Source organism: Rattus norvegicus, chromosome 3 (assembly GCF_036323735.1).
Source record: "Rattus norvegicus strain BN/NHsdMcwi chromosome 3, GRCr8, whole genome shotgun sequence".
NCBI lineage: Eukaryota > Metazoa > Chordata > Mammalia > Rodentia > Muridae > Rattus > Rattus norvegicus.
In genome coordinates, this window is record NC_086021.1 from 95,131,542 (window position 1) to 95,141,028 (window position 9,487).

Below are 9,487 nucleotides of genomic sequence, written 5' to 3' on the forward strand. Positions count from 1 at the left end.
TTCTACACCAAACATTAACCAGATTGATATTTGTATAATATGAATAACAATAGCATTAACTATTCAGTTTTCCAACACTGAAGCACAATCAAGAAAAATATAGTTGCCCCTGACAAAAAATCAGATCAATGCCAAATCTTAACAGAGTAATATGGAAAAGGAAGTTGTACAAGCTTTCTTCCCTTCAGTTTTAAAACAATACAATGTTGAGAAACACCAGAATACAGTTTCATGTTCCTGGCACAGGCTAATTAACAAAAGCCTCTAGGGAGACTAAGGTAGAATTATGATACTGGTCTGTGAAAATTTAGAGCAGGAATGTTTTTTCAAATGCCTGCACAAAAGGTTGATCATCAGCCTGTGACATTAATGGAAATCACAGAACTTTTAGAAGGTAAATCATGTTGTAGAAGGAAATTGTTTCACGCATATATAGGCTTGAAGAAATTATTGGTTTTTACCAGGTTTTAACTATTGATCTATCTTTCTATTTACCTATCTGTCTTCATGTTTCAAGAATTAAATACACCTATTTTATCTCTATATTAATAATTTCAATGTAATTTGCTGTTCTGTTATATGCCCAAAGCAACATCCAAGAAAACATGATGGTAAACCTGTAAAACTATGTACCAATGTAAGGTTTTCTTCCATTTGTTAGTCTTGGGCATTTTGGCAATGTAATGCAGTTTATTACCACGTGCATTTATCCATATATATGAATATACACACACATAAAATCTCTTCAAAAATATAAAATTTATACTGTAATAATATTTTCTGTGTGTTTTGAGAAAAACAAGAGGCATTAAAGTGGGCCTATTATTTCTCAAATAATATTATGTAAAATTGTCTTCAAGGTAGGGCATAGAAATAAAGAGGACAAAGACAAGTCCTACATTATTTTATACTTTTACTATACAAACAAATGAAGTAAGAACACCATATGATCCTCTCAGTAGGTATAGGAATTGCCACTGATAAAATCCAATACCTCTTCATGATAACAGCCCTGGAAAAGTTAGGGATATAAAGAACATTCCTAAATAAAGTAAAAAGTAGTATAGTGCAAGCTGACAGCCAACATCAAATTTAATGGAGAGAAACTCAAAGCTATTTCACTAAAATCAGGAAAAATACAGGGTTTTCCACTCTATAACTATTCAATATAGAACTTGAAGTTTATCCATATAAAGAAGATAACTCAAAGAGATGAATAGAACACATATGGGGAAGGAAGAAGTCAGAGTATCACTATTTGCACGTGATATGAGAGTCTACATAGATAGCCTTAACCTGTTCACTGGGAATAACTACAGTTGATAAAATTTTCCAGCAAATTAGCTGCATGCAAAATTAACTCACAAAAAAACAGTACTCCTCTAAGTGTTAAATGAACTGAACAACATGTCAGCAAAACCACGCCTTTTACAATAGTTTCAAATAACATATCTGGTCCCTGCACACAGGGAGAGCTGAAAGTCAGCAAACAGGAACATCTACACACCTGAGACCAGAACACTCTCTTCTCATAAGTGGCTGAAAGAAAACAGGAAAATAGGTCTACAGCAGTCCTGACACACAGGCCTACAGGACAGTCAAGCCCCTGTCAGAAACAGTAAGATAAGCTAGAGACAACCTGATGGCAAGAGGCAAGCACAGGAACACAAGCAACAGAAACCAAGACTACCTGGCATCATCAGAGCCAAATTCTCCCACTCATGTAAACACTGGATATCCAAACACACCAGAAAAGCAAGATCTAGGTTTAAAATCACATTTTATCATGATGATAGAGGACTTTAAGAAGGCCATAAATAACATCCTTAAGGAAATACAGGACAACAAAAGTAAACAACTAGAAGCTGTGAAAGAGGAAACTCAAAAATCCCCTAAAGAACTACTGGAAAAAACAATAAAACAGGAGAAGAAAATGAACAAAACAATCCAGGAATTAAAAATGGAAATACAAACAATAAAGAAAGCACAAAGGGAGACAACCCTGGATATAGAAAACCTAGGGAAGAGATCAGGAGTCATAGATGTGAGCATCACCAATAGAGTACAAGAGATGGAAGAGAGAAACTCAGGAGCAGAAGATTCCACAGAAAACATTAATGCAACTGTCAAAGATAATGTAAAACACAAATATCTCCTAGCCCAAAACATAAAGGAAATCCAGGACACAACGAGAAGATCAAACCTAAGGGTAATGGGTATAGAGGAGAGTGAAGACTCCCAACTTAAAGGGCCAGTAAATATCTTCAACAAAATCATAGAAGAAAACTTCCCTATCTTAAAGAAAGAGTTGCCCATAAACATACAAGAAGCCTACAGAACTCCAAATAGATTGGACCAGAAAAGAAACTCCTCCCATCACGTAATAGTCAATACACCAAAATGCACAAAAAAAAGAATATTAAAAGCAGTAAGGGAAGAAGGTCAAGTATAAAGGCAGACCTATCAGAATTACACCAGACATCTTATCAGAAACTATGAAAGCCAGAATATCCTGGACAGATGCCATACAGACCCTAAGAGAACAGAAATGGCAGCCCAGGTTACTGTATTCAGCAAAACCCTCAATTAACACAGATGGAGAAACCAAGATATTCCATGACAAAACCAAATTTACACAATATCTTTCTACAAATTCAGCCCTACAAAGGGTAATAAATGGCAAAACTCAACACAAGGAAGCAAGCTATACCTTAGAAAAAGCAAGAAACTATTCTTTTTGCAACAAAACAAAGAGAAGTGTACAAACATAATCTCACATCCAAATATGAAAATAACAGGAAGCAACAATCACTATTCCTAATATCTCTCAACATCAATGGACTCAATTCCCCAATAAAGAGACACAGATTAACAAACTGGATAGGTAATGAGCTCTCAGCATTTTGTTGCCTACAGGAAACACACCTCAGAGACAAAGACAAACACTACCTCAGAGTAAAATGCTGGAAAATCACTTACAAACAAATGGTCTGAAGAAGAAAGCTGGAGTAATAATATTGAATAAAATTGACTTGCAACCAAAAGTCATTAAAAAAGATAAGGAAGGACACTTCATATTCATCAAAGGAAAAACCTACCAAGATAAACTTTCAATCTTAAATAACTATGTTCCAAATACAAGGGCACCAACATACCTAAGAGAAACCTTACTAAAGCTCAAAGCACACATTGTACCTCACACAATAATAGTAGGAGATTTCAACATTCCACTCTCATCAATGGACAGATCATCGAAACAGAAATTAAACAGAGACATAGACAGACAAACAAAGTAAACAAAGCTAAGAACCAAATGGACCTAACAGATATTTATAGAATATTCTATCCTAAAACAAAAGGATATACCTTCTTCTCACCACCTCATGGTACTTTCTCCAAAACTGACCTTATAATCAATCACAAAAGAGGCCTGAACAGATACAGAAATATAGAAATAATCCCATTTGTCCTATCAGACCAAAACTGGTTAAAGCTGGTCTTCAATAACAATTAGGAAAGAACAACCACATATACATGGAAGTTGAACAATGCTCTGCTCAATGATAACCTGGTCAAGGAAGAAATAAAGAAAGAAATTAAAGACTTCTTAGAATTTAATGAAAATGAAGGTACAACATACCCAAACTTATGGGACACAATGAAAGCTATGCTAAGAGGAAAACTCTGAGTGCCTGCAGAAAGAAACAGGAGAAAGCTTTTATCAGTAGCTTGACAGCACACCTAAAAGCTCTAGAACAAAAGGAAGCAAATATACTCAGGAGGCAGGAAATAAACAAACTCAGGACTGAAATCAACCAAGTAGAAACAAAAAGGACTTTACAAAGAATCAACAGAACCAAAAGTTGGTTCTTTGAGAAAGTCAACAAGATAAATAAACAGTTACACATACTAACCAGAGGGAACAGAGAGTGTGTCCAAATTAACACAATCAGAAATGAAAAGAGAGACATAACAACAGATCTGAAGAAATTAAAAAAATCATCAGATCCTATTACAAAAGCCTATAGTCAATAAAACTTGAAAATCTGGAGGAAATGGACAATTTTCTAGACAAATACCAGGTACCAAAGTTAAATCAGGAACAGAAAAACCTTTAAACAACGCCATAACTCCTAAAGAAATAGAACAAGTCATTAAAAGTCTCCCAACAAAAAAGTGCCCAGGACCAGATGGGTTTAATGCAGAATTCTATCAGACCTTCACAGAAGACTTCCTACCAATAGTGCTCAAACTATTTCACAAAATTGAAACAGACGAAGCACTACCAAATTCCTTCTATGAAGCCAAAATTACTCTTACACCTAAACCACAAAAAGACCCAAAAAAGAACTTCAGACCAATTTTCCTTATGAATATTGACGAAAAGATGCTTCAATAAAATTCTTGCAAACCGAATACAAGAACACATCAAAACAATCATCCATCATGATTAAGTAAGCTTCACCCACGGTATGCAGGGATAGTTTAATATACAAAAAAAACATCAATGTAAATCCACTATATAAACAAACTGAAAGGTGAAAACCACATGATCATTTCATTAGATGGTGAAAAAGCATTTGACAAAATTCGACACCCCTTCATGATAAAAGTTCTGGAAAGAACAGGAATTCAAAGACCATACCTAAATATAGTAAAAGCTATATATGGCAAACCAGTAGCTAACATCAAACTAAATGGACAGAAACTTGAAACAATCCCACTAAAATCAGGGACTAGACAAGGCTGCCCACCAGAGAACTACTAAGCCTGATAAACAACTTCAGCAAAATGACTGGCTATAAAATTAACTCAAATACATCAGTAACCTTCCTCTACTCAAAGGATAAACAGGCTGAGAAAGAAATTATGGAAACAACAACCATCATAATAGTCACAAATAATATAAAATACCCCAGTGTGACTTTAACCAAGCAGGTGAAAGATATGTATGATAAGAACTTCAAGTCTGGAGAAAGAAATTGAAGATCTCAGAAGATGGAATGATCTCCAATGCTCATGGATTGGCAAGATTAATATAGTAAAAATGACCATTTTACCAAAAGCAATCTACAGATTCAATGCTATCCCCATCAAACTTCTAATCCAATTCTTCAGAAAGTTAGAGAGAAAAAATTGCAAATTTATCTGGAATAACAAAAAACCCAGGATAGCTAAAACTACCCTCAACAATAAAAGGACTTCCAGGGGAATCACCATCCCTGAACGTAAGCAGTATTACAGAGCAATAGTGATAAAAGCTGTATGGTATTGGCACAGAGACAGGCAGGTAGACCAGTGGAATAGAATTGAAGAACCAGAAATGAACACACACTTCTATGGTCACTTGATTTTTAACAAAGGAGCCAAAACCATCCAATGGAAAAAGATAGCACTTAAAGCAAATTGTGTTGGTTGAACTGGAGGTCAGCACATAGAATGCAGATCGATCCATTCTTATCACCCTGTACAAAGCTTAAGTCGAAGTGGATCAAGGACCTCCACATCAAACCAGATACACTGGAACTAGTAGAAGAAAAAGTGGGGAAGAATCTTAAACACAAGGGCACTGGAGGAAATTTCCTCAACAAAACACCAATGGCTTATGCTCTAATATCACGAATCGACAAATGGGATCTCACAAAGGTACAAAGCTTCTGTAAGGCAAAGGACACTCTCTGTAGGAAAAAATGGCATCCAACAGATTGAGAAAAGATCTTTACCAATCCTAGAACTTATAGATGGTTTATATCCAAAATATACAAAGAACTCACGAACTAAGGTGGCAGGGAGACAAATAACCCTATTAAAAAATGGGTTTCAGACCTAAACAAAGAATTGGCAGTTGAGGAATATCGAATGACTGAGAAGCACCTAAAGAAATGTTCAACATCTTTAGTCATAAGGGAAATGCAAATCAAAACAACCCTGAGATTCCACCTCACACCAGTCAGAATGACTCAGATAAAAAAACTCTGGTGACAGCAGATGCTGGCAAGGATGTGGAGATCACTCCTTCATTGTTGCTGGGATTGCAAACTGATACAACCACTCTAAATCAGAATGGAGGTTCCTCAGAAAATTGGACATTGAACTGCCTGAGGATCCAGCTATACCTCTCTTGGGCATATAACAAAAGATGCACCAACATACAACAAAGACACATGCTATACTATGTTCATAGCAGCCTTATTTATAATAGTCAGAAGCAGAAAATATCCCAGATGTTGTTCAACAAAGGAATGGATACAGAAGATGTGGTATATCTACACAATGGAGTACTACGCAGCTATCAAAAACAATGACTTCATGAAATTCTTAGGCAAATGAATGGAACTAGAAAATATCATTCTGAATGAGGTAACCCAATCACAGAAAAACACACATGGTATGCACTCATTGATAAGTGGATATTAGCCCAAATGCTCAAATTACCCAAGATGCACAGACTACACGAAACTCAAGAAGGATGACCAAAATGCGGATGCTTCACTCCTTCTTCAAAACTGGAGTAAGAATACCCGTAGGAGGGGATAGGCAGGCAAAGTTTAGAACAGAGACTGAAGGAACGGCCATTCAGAGCCTGCCCCACATGTGGCCCATACATATACAGCCACCAAACTAGATAAGATGGATGAAAGTATGAAGTGCAGGTTGTCAGGAACCAGATGTAGATCTCTCCTAAGAGACATAGCCAGAATATGGTAAATACATAGGTGAATGTCAGCAGCAAACCACTGACTGGGAACGGGAGCCCCTTTGAAGGAATCAGAGAAAGAACTGAAAGAGCTGAAGAGGCTTGAGACCCCATATGAACAACAATGCCAACCAACCAGGGCTTCCAGGGACTAAGCCACTACCCAAAGACTATACATGGACTGACCCTGGACTCTGACCCCATAGGTAGCAATGAATAGCCTAGTAAGGGCACCAGTGGAAGGGGAAGCCCTTGGTCCTGCCAAGACTGAACCCCCAGAGAAGGGGATTGTTGGGGAGAGAGTAGTAATGGGAGTAAGATGGGGAGGGGAACACCCATATAGAAGGGGAGGTGAAGGGATTAGGGAGATTTTGCCTGGAAACCAGGAAAGGGAATAACATTTGAAGTGTAAATAAGAAATACCCAATTTAATAATGATGGAAGAAAAATAAAGAAAGAGAAAGGAAATGGTGCTACCAAGGCAGGTGAGGCACATGAAACATTTATGTATAAAGTGACCTCCGTCAGTCAGAGCCCTTTCCTCTTCTCTGTGGACTTCTGATATTCAGATATCATAGAGATTTCTGCCTCACTGTTTATTGTGACAAGTTATCACTGTGATGAAAACAATTTGGTCTCTCTTTATGTGTGGGTGCTACTTCCAGTGCTTTCCTGCCTAAAGGTTCCTGTGGGCATGTCAGTTAAGTCTTCTGGAGCTCAGCTAAGAGAACTTCCACCGGAGATCTCTTGGGCTCCAAAGGCCTCCTAGTTTTGAAACATAGTTCTCTTCCTTTCCCTCTCTTTCTTTTGAATTGTTTTCTTTAGGAATAAAGCTGACAGAAGGGAAAAAATGGGGTATAGATCTAAATAAAGAATTTTCAAGTGAGAATTATCAAATGATTGAGAAACACCTAAAGAAATGTTCAACATCCTTAGTCATCAGGGAAATGCAAATCAAAACAACCCTGAGATTCCACCTCACAGCAGGCAGAATGGCTAAGATGAAAACCTCAGGTGAGAGCAGATGCTGATGAGGATTTGGAGAAAGAGGAAAACTCTTCCATTGTTGGTGGGATTGCAAACTTGTACAACCACTCTGGAAATCAGTCTGGAGGTTCTTTAGAGAATTGGACATAGTAATACATGAGAACACAGCTATACCACTCCTGGGCGTATACCGCAAAGATGCTCCAAACCGTAACAAGGACACATGCTCCACTATGTTCATAGCAGACTTATTTATAATAGCCAGAAGCTGGAAAGAACCCAGATGTCCTTCAACAGAGGAATGGACACAGAAAATATGGTGCATTTACACAATGGAGTACTACTCAGCTATTAAAAACAATGGCTACAATACCATCCATTAGGCAAATGGATGGAACTAGAAAATATCCTAAGTGAGGAAACCTAGTCACAAAAGTACATACATGGTATGCACTCACTGATAAGTGGATATTAGCTCAAAAGCTCAGAATACCCAAGAAACAATTCACAGACCACCTGAAGCTCAAGAAGAAGGAAAACTAAAATGGCGATGCTTTAGTCCATCTTAGAAGGGGAAAAAATACTCTCCAGAGGAAATACAAAGAGTGAAGCAGAGGCAAATGCCCACAGCCAACCATTAGGCTCTGCACAAGGACCCCAATGGAGGAGGTAGAGAAAGGACTGAAGTAGCTCAAGGGTATCGCAGCCCCATAGGAAGAACAACAATATCGATCAACCGGACCCCTCAGAGCTCTCATGGACCAAACCACAAACCAAAGAGTACAAATGGAGGTTGGGGATTTAGTTCAGTGGTAGAGCGCTTGCCTAACAAGCACAAGACCCTGGGTTCGGTCCCCAGCTCCAAAAAAAAAAAAAAAAAAAAAAAAAAAGGAGCAAAGAGTACAAATGAAGGGATTCATAGCCATAGCCACATATGTAGCAGAGGATGGCATTGTCTTGCATCAATAGGAGGAGAAGCCCTTGTTCCTGGGAAGGTTCATTTCCCCAATATTGGGGAATGCCAGGGTGTTGAGGTGGGAGTGTGTAGGTGGGAGTGGGAACACCTTCATAGAAGCATAGGAGAGGGTAGAGGTGATAGGAGATGAGGGAAATGTAAATACATAAAATATCCAATAAAAAATACAAAAATACAAAAAAAATATCAAGAAGCTAACCACCAAAATACCAAACAACCCAAACAAAAAATGGGAACTAAACAGAGAATTTACAGCAGAGGATGGCTGAGAAGCACTAAAGAAATGGTCAAAGTCCTTAGTCATCAGGGAAATGAAAATCAGAACACCCCTGAGATTCCACCTCACACCACTCAGAATAGCTAAGATCAAAAACTCACATGAAAGCACATGTTGTTGAGGAAGTAGAGAAATAGGAACACTCCTCCATTGCTTGTTCGATTGCAAACTGGAAATCAATCTGGAGGTTCCTCAGAAAATTGGAAATATATCTACCTGAAAACCCAGCTATACCACTCTTGAGAAAATATCCCAAAGGTGCCCCACCAGGCCACAGTGGCCCATGTTCCACTCTGTTCATAGCAGCCTTGTTTGTAATTGCCAGAAAGTGGAACCAACCCCAATGTCCCACAACAGAAGAATGGATACAGAAGAAAATTTTGTTCATTTACATGAAAGAATACTACTAAGCTATTAAGAACAAAGACGCCATACATTTTACAGGCAAATGTATGGAAGTAGAAAATATCATACTGAGTGAGGTAACTCAGATTCAAAAGGACATGCATGGTATGTACTCACTAATAAGTTAATGCTAGCCAAATATGTA